Source organism: Musca domestica, unplaced genomic scaffold, assembly GCF_030504385.1.
Source record: "Musca domestica strain aabys unplaced genomic scaffold, Musca_domestica.polishedcontigs.V.1.1 6, whole genome shotgun sequence".
Lineage (NCBI taxonomy): Eukaryota > Metazoa > Arthropoda > Insecta > Diptera > Muscidae > Musca > Musca domestica.
In genome coordinates, this window is record NW_026712363.1 from 21,882,258 (window position 1) to 21,895,298 (window position 13,041).

The following is a 13,041-nucleotide window of genomic DNA, read 5'->3' on the forward strand; positions in this document are numbered from 1 at the left end:
TCGTTGAAGAATATAGTCAAATGTCTGTATCTCATATAGATGCGTTTCAGTCAAAAACCAATAATAAATGTTAATCTTTTGCCACTTCTGAGATTATAGGTCTTTGAGAAATATGGGTTCCAGATCTAGGAAGACCATTTACGTGCAACATCTACCAATAAATTGGAAATGAGCAAATTAGCTTAACTTGTTATTATTCGAAAATTATAGAACGAAACCTGATTGTTTTCTTTTATTATTTGTCACATTCATTCGAGTATCTCGCCTATATAAACTGTATCGTTTATTGTAGTGTTGTAGGGTATTCAACGGTTGGCCCCCTTCGACTGTAGCCTTTGCTTACTTGTTTAATATTTGAAATAGAAGAATATTGTCATAGTGCGACCGAAGTTGTTGCAAGTAGAAACTACACAGGTGTAGGTAAACGAAAAGGTCGAAGTTTGTGAAAAATCTTGACCAATATTGTAAAATAAAAAAATATTTAAACATTTTTAGTTTTCTAAATACCAATGATGTGTTTCTTTATTAAAAAATTTAATTTTGTTTTTTTTTTTTTTTTTTTCAAATAAGTTACTGAAGTCTAGCATACCCAAAAACCCAAATAAAATGAAAAATTGTATGCTTATTAAATATAATTACAATCATGATTTCGCTCAAATTCGAACATTTGTGTTTTAATCAAATCAAATCACCCACTTAACTAGGATAAATAAAACCGATCAGACTCATCATAGATGATCGACCCATTATGAACAATTCAACATAAGTTCGTAAACAAATAACTCATGTGAGCTGGTTGCAATCACAAAACTTCGATCAATACATGTTTTTCAACTTTTTCGTTTGGCTTGAGTAACTCGAATGAACATGTTGCATCTGACCGACTGATTGAGTTTGATTGTATTTCCACTATGTGTGATCAAGCCTACTCTGGTATGAATAGGTTCACGTTTTCGTATAGCCCCCCCGATATTTAGTATTTTGATGATTTTTCACAAAAATCATCTAAATATTGGTATTTGTAGGTCATAATGGTTTCTAGTTTCGGTGGCAGAACATTGAATATTTAGATCAAAGTTTTCCTGTAGCGCACATACAACGAAAGTCACCGATATTGAGTATTTTATTAATCCTAGTCACATTTACCCACGAAATTGTCTTAAATGTGGTACTTAAGAAGAGTAGTAGATGACAATTCGTGAAGTATAAAGTTGTCTACAGAGCCCCCGTTTTGGAATGGCCCCCACATAACGGACTCACCCACTTTATGGCTTTTTGAAAAGTTTAACAGCATTATCCAAACGGTCTTACTAGTATTTGTAGTTTAAAGTGGAACCTTTATATAAAATATTGTTCTTTACCCAAATGGTGGAGGATATTCGGCCAGGCCGAACTTACTGCTTTTTAATTTGTTTTTACTTCGTTATAAGAACAAATGAAAAATCTCTCAAAATTTTTAAATTTTCTTCAGGAGATTTTATATAAAATATTAAAAAAATACGATTTTTTGCCCGGTTAATCAAAACTTTGATCCTTGTGCGAGAGGTACCAAAAATGAATGGTCTGATCTCTACAATTATTATTACAGATCTTGCGTTGGTGGAAATATTGAGATGTATCAAGTCTGAATAGAATCGGATGTAAACTTCGCGTTTTATGAGCTTCATGGAAATTCAAAATTTTTACCCTTTGTGTGGGAGGTACCAATAGGAGTAGACCGCTATATTCCATCTTAACAGCAGATTTTGTGTTAGTAGAAAAAATGGGATGTGTGTAATTGAAATACAAACGGACCCTTACATCACATTTTATAAGAGTTATAATTATTCAAAATTTTGACCCGTTGTGAGGGATATTGTCCATTTCGACCTAACATAGCACTGATGCAAATATTAGGATTTGCAAAGTTGGAGCAAAATCGGATTATCTTCTACTTCAGTGAAATAAAATATTTCATTTTGTAGTTTCGACCTTTTGTTGGAGAGGTTCCAGAAGCAGTGGACCGATATTGTCCATCACCGAACTCGATCTAAGTTCGATAATAATATTACTATATTTGGACCAAATCTAATATTCCCTTCGAGAGTTATCGTGTGCACCAGCCAGCCTGACGGACGGACAGACATCGCCGATTTCGTCCAAAGAGTGCTAAGGTCGAAAACCGTTATTTCGATTAGGCACGTTTTGGCCGTATCAAATGATAGACATATGGCTGAGGGTAAAAAACGCTAGTTTTGTCTGATTAGGCCTTAAAAAATTTCGATAATTTTCCTGAAAGCCCTTTAAAAGCTTTTCAGAAAGATCCATGAATTTTTGAAGAGGCATTGGGTTGTGTGAAGCTTTTCCAAAAATTTGAGCATTTTTGGTAGGGGGTAGCTAAAAAATGATCTTATGTACTCAGTCCTTACACTTTAAAGCAATAATTATCTTGTTGAAATAATTTAAAATGGATGTACTGACCATTTTTACTATTTTTTCATCTTTCTTTTTTTTTTTTTTTCAAAAATCCCTCCTGCATTCCTGGAACATGTTTTCACAAATATTCACACATTTTCACCTACATTTCCGAATTAAGTTCTTCTGCCATTTATCACTTTCCATGTCATTTGTCGTCGTTTGTCTGACTGTGTGTGTCTGTGTGTTTAATTTAACACACACAATGGCAAATTTATTATTATTATTATTAGCTATTATTATTATTATTTCCATTATTGTTCATTGACTTTGAGTATGAGCTCAAGTGCATATCCACGGCTCATTTCATCTGTGTTCATTGTCAAATCAATAAAAGGTTTGTGTTTTTTTCTCTGTTTCGTTGTATTGCTTTGTTCCATTATTGTCGACATTTTAATTTATGAAAAGCCTGGCATGTAAGTAAGTTCGACTGCCAAGTATCGTTGTTGTTGTTGTTGTTGGCTTTGGAAATGGATTAAATTTAATGTGAAATATTTAATAAAATGAAATTATATTCCATTTCAATTTTCAATTGAAAATTTTTGAGAAAGTAATTTTAAATTTGAAATACTTAATGTGCAATTTTAAAACGTTTGATTAAAGTAACATTATTTTTTTGCTATTTTAATTAATATTCCCAGAAAGATCTCAAGGGGATAAAAACGCGAATAAATATCTAATAAATAAAAAATCTATTTTTTCTTCTTAATAAATGATGGAGGCTTTACGTGGGGCTGATTAAAAGATCAATAAATGTGCTACGGATCTCAATGTGGGGAGACGAGAATAATAATAAAAGGGCCAATTTGTTGATATTGACAAAAGACTCGAGAAACCCAAGGACGAAAAAACGTGGTACCCAGTCCCATCTAACATTTTTTTATTTAAATATATTTCGACTTATTCAAATTGTTGACCCTCCAAGGAGTAAGTTCCAAAGGAATGGGCCAACATTGTCCATTTCGCATAGGACAGAAATAAAAATGATATAAGTATTGTGTCGTGCCAGGTTTGGACTATATTGGTTAATTCCTTCACTTTATATGAGATAATATGATAATTTTTAGAAAATGTTAATACATATGTGCGTGAGTTGTCAGCTATAGTCGACCGAAGTATTCCATTTTTATGCTTAATCTAATACAGATAAAAATATTGGTATAGGCAAAATTACAAGAAAATCGAAACTTTTATATCCAATTTTATTCGAAATCATAAATTTATGTAGATAAAAGTATTGAAAATTGCGACCCATTGTGGGCAAGGTACTAGAATATTCAAAATTTTCACTCTTTGTGGGGGAGGAACCATAAGGAGTGAACCGATATATCCCATCTTTACAGCGGATTGGCGGATTGGGGTCATTATTCACCGGAATTGTTTCTAATTTCGTATTTGCTGCTCATCAAGAATACTACAACCTATGACGGAAAATTGTCTATATAGGTCCACGTCTCACATATAATGTCCACGATATCGTATATTCCCTATGTAATGGTACAACATTCGGTTCTAGCCACATTTTCAATGAATTTGTCCGAAAATCCACACAAAAAGCTCCTTCTGAGTATTTTACCTTTTGTAAAAGGAATTGTCTAGGTCGACGATATCGCCTAGGTCGACAACGCCAATCCAAAATCCATTTTGGAATATTTCGTTTTTGAAATAATGTCAAAGAGCCCCGCCCAGATGTTACCCTGAGGTTTTTGATCGGGACCTTTGTCCAATATTTACGCACTTCGCCGTATTGTTAGGTATTCAAAACAATTTCACAGAAATGTTTTGGTCCATTTTACAGCTTAATAGAATCCGATGGCCATTCAAATGCTAGACTTTTTCCCTGTCCTTAAGTCTCTTCTGTGTCGATTGGTTTACAATTGTGACCTATAGAGCGACTTCAAAATTAGACAAATTTTAATTTTTTGTACCTGATGAAACCCTAAATGTACATCTTCAAAAACTTCCAATTCTGACCCTAACTCATGCAAAATTTTGTGAGGATCGGACGATAATAGCGACCTGTATTTAATATCCTCAACATATAGTGTTGCAGAGTGTAGAAAAACTTTAGAAAATATAAAATTAAAAATTGTAAGTCAAATTATAAAAAATGCGATATGAAAAAATGTAACAAAAAATATTCACTTTTTATTGGCAGATTTTTACATAATTTTCTTATATTTTATCCTTTTCTGGCAAGAGAAAATTTTAAAACAATGTGAATTGTACAAAATCAGTCCAGCCGTTCTTGACTAATAAGCAGAAAAACTAATAACAATTTCATTTACATATATATTGTACTTATTTCGCTATATATCCAATATCATGGCTATCAGCATCACTGTAGTGGTCAGAAGTGACCTATTAATGTATTTGTTATTTGGCAGGGATTAAAAATAATCGCAGTTTAATGGATATTTTCGTATTTTTTGACATATAAGTTGTGGTATATTTTACCCGCTAAATATTACTCAATGATCTTCTGACCTGCCTTAAACTCTAACTCCATGAAAAATTCGGCGTCGATAGGTTTTAAATTGTTCCCTAAAGAGCAACAGCAAAATCAGGAAATTCTTCAGTTTTTGGTTCATTTGAACCCCTAGATATTTGCAATCATCTCTAAAAAAGGCTTCTATTCTGACCCTAACCCCACCTCTATTTTAAATTGCGACCTATAGCGCGATTACAAATTAACATGAACAGACGGACGGACATACGTAGAGAGACCGACTCAGCTCGGTGAGATAAGAAGATACAGTTTCCTATGTAGGGGACCAATACATAGTGTTGTAGGATATAAAAATTGTATAAGCAGGATCACGTCTTCGTATAGCCTCCATATAAAGGTTTTCTTTGAGCTGTATTTTTCGATGGAAGTTTTTAAAGTTCCTTCAAAATGGTGGAGGGTATTAAAATTTTGTACTTAGCTGCTCTTTTACTTTTCTTACCCTTTATACCCTCCACCATATTATGGAGGGTATATTAATTTTGTCATTCCGTTTGTAACTCCTCGAAATACTCATGTCAGACCCAACAAAGTATATATACTCTTGATCCGTCTGTCTGTCTGTCTGTGTGTCTGTCTGTCTGTCTGTCCGTCTGTCTGTCTGTCCGTCTGTTCTTGATCAGCGTGAAATTCTAGTTCGACTTAGCGATGTCCGTCTGTCTGTCTGTTTGTCCGTCTGTCTGTCTGTTGTAATCACGCTATCTTTCGAACGAATTGAGATAGAAGGCTAAAATTTTGCACACATGTTTAGTTTTCCAGTAGGCAGGTTAAGTTCGTAAATGGGCTATGTAGGTCCACGTTTTCATATATCCCCCATATAACGGTAATTCCCGATATTCGGTATTGTGATGATTTTAGGGATACTATTCAACGAAACTGTTTCAAATTTGGTATTTGAAGTTCGAAACGGATACTACAGTCTAAGACAGAAACTTGTCTGTGCAGGTCCACGTCTTCGTATAGCCCCCATATAACGGTACCTCCCTATATTCGATATTTTGATGATTTTACCGACATTATTCACCGGAATTGTTTCAAATTTGGTATTTGAAGTTCGTAATGGATACTACAGCCTATGACAGAAAATTATCTCTGCAGGTTCACGTCTCCATATAGTCCCCATATAACGGTACCTCCCAATATTCGGTATTTTGATGATTTTAGCTTCATTATTCACCAGAATTGTTTCAAATTACGTATTTAGAGTTCATAACGGGAACTTCAGTCTGTGACAGAAAATTGTCTATACAGGTCCAGGTCTTCGTATAGGCCCCGTTTATCAGTAGCTCCCAATATTCGGTATTTTGACGATTTTAGGTACAAATTTTTCAGGTACACGGAAATTGTTTGAGATGTCGTATTTGAAGTTCGTAATGGATGCTACAGCCTGTGACAGAAAATTGTCTATGTTGGTTCAGGTCTTCTCACAGCTCCGATATACGGTACCTCCCTATATACAATATTTTGATGATTTTAGCTACATTATTGACCGTTTAATTCAAGTTTCGAATTTGAATATTATAATTGCTTATGATAAATAATGCATGCATATATAGGTCCACGTGGTATACACTCCAATATAACTACTATCTTCAGTATTTTTAAAATTGTAACAGATTTTTTTAAGGATTTTATTTTTTGAAAATTTCTAAATTCGTTCCAATTGGTGGATGGTATTCAAAGTTCGGGCCGGCCAAACTTACTGTTGTTTAACTTGTTTACTTGTTAAATTATCCTTCGTTAAAATTATTTTTTTTTTTTTCTTAAAAAAATTGTGTGTAATGAATCGTCAGTTTATTCCCAAATTATTAAAGTCAACCACTCTTCCATAACTCCTGACCCCTTATCCAATCCATCAACACGAAATCTCATTCCACTTTAATGTTACTTCAGCATCTAACCCAATTTGCTTTAAGTTTAATTAATGACATAAGTTATCTCGAGACATAAAAAGTATTTCATTATGTGGCTCCGGCCGACTTTCAAAACTTTGTTTCGCTTTTTTTTTTGCCTCCTCGGTGATTTGTTGACCGAATTATCTGCCACTTGTATCGATATTATTACCAAAAACACTTAAATTTAAACAGAACACAATTAAAATGTCAAGTCATAACTTACGGTTTTACGCTCCTAGAACTGTTTGGCTTAGCAAAAGGAACTTTGCGCGACATCCGTTTGGTGTTCTCATCTTGGAATCCGCTTTTCTTTGAGACTTTTGTTAAAAGCAAGGAAAGTTTATTGGCTGTTCACAAATAAAAGCATGAATTTCAATTAATTTTCTTGTTATTGTCGTTGTTGTGTGCTAATAATTATTCACAACAACAACAAAAAAATAAGAGTTACAATTCCGTGTGCCCTTCACCTCTCTTGCCGTTTCGCAACAATTGGCAATTATGGTTGCTGTTGTTGCGTTTGTGTTATTGTTGTGTTTGTGTTTGTGAAAATGACTTTGTTAGTTCCTCTGCAACCAACCAACCAACCAGTCGGCAAGCCAGTCAGCCAGCCAGCCATCCAAACAACCAACTTGGCAATCCTTATAAATTGTTAAAAAGATTTTCACTTGGCGATAAGGAGTTGTAAGCCGCAACACTCATCTCAGTGCCACTACTTTGTTGGCCTCCCCTTTCCCCCCTCGGTCCTTGGATGTGGTGAATTTATTTGCTGTTTTGTATAGTTTTATGTGAAATTTGTCATTGTCGCAACAAAATAATTTCAGTTTATGTGGTTTGCCTTTAACAACCAAAAAAGAACCAAAGAGGGAGAGAGAGACGCACTTTAAACTCGGAGCTAACCAAAAAAAGCAGGCCGGAACCCCACGAAAATACCCAAACAATTACAATGCCACCAAAAGTAACAGCAACAACAACAGCCGCAGCCGCAGCTGTCGGGAACGACAACAAATGAAGCGAACTCCCTGGGTATGTCAGACATGGGAGTATTTGTTCAACATACCACACAATTATGCGGTTCATATGCATGGCATACCATGCCCAGCCACACCACGCCACCGCATGCACGCAAATGTTTTTTACGATTTCAGGATATGATTCGGGATATAGTCCATGTCATAACATTTTCTCGGGATCTGAATTTTTAAATTTTGTGTGCAAGTGTGGGTATGTACACATGTGAGTGTGTGAGTCAGTGTGTTCCAACACGAACATGCTGGCGTGCTGTATCTGAATGGAACAATAAAACTAAAGATGACAAATGTTTCAGAAACACTTTAACAAGGAAATTATGTGAACAAATTTCAAAGATGTGGAGAATGAGCGAATGAACGATTGTTGTTGTTGCTGTACACTTTTCCATGAATATAAATTATAATAAATTATTACCGCAACATTTATAATTGCGACAATTTAAATGACTCTGTGTGTGTGTGTGCTTCAGTGTATGTATGCCCGAAATGTGATTGGGTTAAGTATGGCTCTGTGAGAGATAGTTTTGAAATATTTAAGTTGTTGGGGATTTTGTTTAGGGTAAGGAATTTTTAACAGGTAAATGTGGTGTTTATAATCAATTCGAAAAATGGTTTTGAGGCCAAATCAAATATTCTTAAAATCCCTTTTCAATTTCTTTTCGCATTGAAAATTTTTAAGAACCCGAAATATGGAGTTTCTGCTAATTAAGCAATAAAGGACGAGTATCAAGATAATGAGTTGTACGGCGGCTACATCCAGGATGTGGACCTACATTGAAAACGAATGGAAAAAGACTACTCGCCGACAGTTCAAAAAAAAAAAAAAAAAAAAAAAATTGCGGCTGATTTTAAAATCAGGATCTATATGGGTATGTGGATAAATAATAATTTCAAATATCCAACGAATAAATTTAAAATCTGCTCAAAATTTCAAAATTATACTGGGACTACGGCATAGAGTTTTGAAGATTACTACGGCTAATCATCCGGCTAATCATCACACATACTCATCAATGCCTAAGCGAAACGCCTGAGGCTAAACTATTGAAATTTTGCATGTGGGTGAATGTTGGTGTGTAGGTGTGAAATAAGGCAGGGGTTTTAAAATTAAAACTGTAAGAATACTTAATGTACTAAAGGAAGAAATTATGGCTAGAGCTCAAATTTTGGAACTGAATGAGAAAGAAGAATCGCTGGTGGAATGTAGGATAGATTTACCAAAGGTTTTTATACCCTCAGCCATATGACTACAGAGGGTATATATTTAATTTGGGAAGGCCAAACGTGACTAAATCCATTTTAGGATATTTGGAGTCGAGATACGGGTGTCTGTCCAATCGTATTTTTATTATCAAACTTAGATCGAGCTCGAAGATGGTCAATATTGGTTCACTCCTTCTGGTACCACCCAAAAAAGGTCAAAATTTTCACAGAAAATAATTCATCTACTAGAACAAGAGAGGATAATCCAATTTTGCGGAAACTTTGCAAATTCTAGCATTTTTCCAGTGTTAGTTGAGGTACGAAACGTTATTATATCGGCCCAGTCCATAAAATACCTTGCCTACAGACTTTCAATTTTTTTTTAAATGTTAACTCTTGTAAAATCTGCAAAGCAAGGTTAAGGCAATAATCTGGCAAGGGTATTATGCATTTGTTTGTAACATGGAGAAGAAAATGAGATAGACCCATAGCTACATTGGAGGATCTTCTTAGAATCGCTTTCTGAGTCGATTTATGCATGACAGTATGTCTCTCCGTCTGCCCATGTATTTTTGTGAACAAAATGTAGATCGCATTTATTATCCGATTGAGATGAAATTTTCCAAACAATACTTGTTTGGCCCAAGGACGAACCCTATTGAAATTCAAATTTAAATATAGCTCCCATCTATATCTTCAACCAATTTCGGGTTAATTGTACACCAAATGGCCAATATCACTCCAAATGACCTGAATTTTGGCACATCCGACCAAATTCAGCCTAGAAAGAAGTACGTCAAATTTGGTGAATATATGTTCTGATATAGCTCTAACCCTCAAACATATGTTTTATTAGATTTTGTGTGATATGCCTCTACAACAATGATTTTTGGTACCATATTCAGCTTAGGAATAAGGGTTTAAATTTTTGTCAGGATCGGTTCAGATTTGTCTGTATGTCCCATAAATACCTTTATCCGTTTTTGTATAGCCCCCATATAACGGTACCTCCCGATATTCGGTATTTTGATGATTTTAGCGACATTATTAACCGGAATTGTTTCAAGTTTGGTATTTGATGTTCGTAATAGACGCAGCCTAAGACAGAAAATTGTCAGTGAAGGTCCACGTCTTCGTATAGCCCACACATAAGGATACCTTCCGATATTCGGTAGTTTGATGATTTTAGCGACATTATGCACCGGAATTGTTTCAAATTTGGTATTTGAAGTTCCCAATCAATGGCACAGCCTAAGACAGAAAATTGTATGTGCAGGTCTACGTCTTCGTATAGCCCCCATATAACGGTACCCCCGATAATGGGTATTTTGATGTTTAGTTTAGTTTCGCATTTGAATATTGTTATGGCTTATGACAAAAGTAACCATGTCGTCGTATTGACCCTAGTATAACAGCTACATTCGGTATTTTTAAGATTTTAACAGAATTTTTAACGGATTTTATTGTTTTTGTGAATTGCCATATTCGTTCCAAATGGTGGAGGGTATTCAAAGTTCGGCCCGGCTGAACTTACAGCTTTCTTACTTGTTTTAATATAATAATTGTCGAAGTCATATCATGCGCTATACAGCAATGTAAATTTGTTCGTAGTTGGAATGATCTACTTCACATAAATTCCCAATATAAACTTTTTTTGTTACGGGGGGTCTATCATATAGCCGGCTCGCCCGACTTTTAACCTTTTCTTACTGGTTTTAAGATGAAAAAAGTGAGATAATAATAGTTTTTAACAGTAAAATTTAATGTTCTTCCTTATATTTGAGTGATTACAATAATAATGTTGACCTTATATGACTTCTAAAAAGCAACATGCACTCATAGAGTATTTGCACATTATTTCCTTTGTATTAGTTGAGCTAAAATAGATTTAATAAATGTTGACCTTTAACATCCGCAAAGCATACATAACCTTTCCTTTTGTAAGGAGGTTTATTTGTAACCGTTTCCTTTTGAATACAACACGTCTGATGAGACAGTTGTTTTATTTTGTTTCTGTTGTTACGGTGTCCTTTAGTGTCTTTTACTTTATTTGATTTCAAAGGTAAATTACTTTAATTTGAATTTCTACACGAAATGTCACTTAATGTCAACATAATAATAATACACAAAAAATATGTAAATAGGTACCTATGTTTAACAAACATAAGTATGTAACAGGTAGGCACGTATGTAAGGACAAACATTAATGAAACAACATACATGTGTGATATTTTGAAGTTGGCTGGAGAGAGCATAATATTATTAGAAGGCAGCAATGAGAGGCCAGAATTTGGGCTGGGCGGACTACATGGTACCCAACACAACCCCACACAATAAACATATATATTTGAGTTCCGGATGCATTCTGAATTCTTAGTTTGGCTAGGTTGTTTTGCAGAATGTAAGCAAAATATGCGTATGAGAAAAATCAAAAAATCATACACAAAAATTCTCAATAACACCACAAAACCCGCATGTCATGCATTTTGACCGTGTACGGGGTGATTTAGATCGATAGCAAAGTTGTACTTTTCGTAAAGTTAAACTCTTAAATCCCTGAAATAGATTCCCATATAACATTATTGTACACCAATTTGTAAAGTTCCAAAAACCATAAGAAGTTTCTTTGCTCTTCAACTAGAAATTGCAACAAGTAAAAAAGCACCGAACGGGGCCGAACTTTTAATACTCTCTGGCGTTTTGAAGGGACTTGAAAAATGTCCAAAAAATTCGTCGAAAAATACCGCTTAAAGGCAATCCGTTACATGGGGGCTATACGAAGTCGTGAACCTGCTCATTACAAACTTACAAACTAGTACTCATTACAAACTTTAAATACGAGATTTGAAACAGTTCCGGTCAAAGTGTCGCTAAATATCGAATGTCATGAAAATACGGAATATCGGGGGGTACCGTTGTATGAGAGCTATACGATATCGTGAATCTATGTAGACAATTCTCTTCTAGGGAGTAAGGTACTCAGAATGAATTCCTGGCGTTAATTTTCAGACAATTCTATTTAAAAAAAAAAATTGGCTACAATCATCAAAATACCGAATATAAGGAGGTACAGTTATATGGGTCCTTGCGATATCGTGTGCCTATGTAGACAATTCTCTTCCAGGCGGTAAAATACCCAGATGAAACTCCTTGTTGTAATTTTCAGACAATTTTATTGAAAAATGTGGCTACAATCATCAAAATACGGAACATGAGGGGGTACCGTTAAATGGGGTCTATACGAAATCGTGGACCGATAAAGCAGCTTGATTTGCCTGCAGAAAAAGACTGATCTTTGAAAAAATTTAACTTTCTATCCTAATTTGTTTCGACTCTAGCGTGATTACAACAGACGGATATACGGACGAATGGACAGGGCTAAATCGTCTTAGAATTTTTCCTGATCAAGCATATATATTCCTTGTTAGGTCTAAAATTATTATTTCGATGAGTTACAAACGGAATGATGAACTTAATATACTCTCCATACTAAATATGGTGGAGGGTATAAGAATATAATAAAATGGAATGTACCCTATTTTTGGTAGCTATATCTGAACCGATTACCACCAAATTTGACATAATTGTTTCTATGCTCAATTTGGTGCTAAGTGCCAAATTTCATCCCATTTGGGCTAGTATTACACGTTTGGAGCACAATAAAAAGCAAATCTCAACCGAACTCGATAAAATTTGAGAAAGGTAATTCTGTTCCGTAGTTGATATATTTCCCCAAATGTTACAGAGTGTATAATAGGGCTGCGGAGGACAAAAATATCAAATTCAATTTTTACTTCTTTTTTGAAATTTTATTAAATGAAAGCAAAAAATGTCGGAAATAGCATCAAACTTTAAAATAAGATTATATTTGTTCGAATTGGTCACCATTGGCAAGATTTATGGTCTCCAAACGGCCAATGAAGCCGTTACACGCTGCTCGAATGTTGCTCTGGGG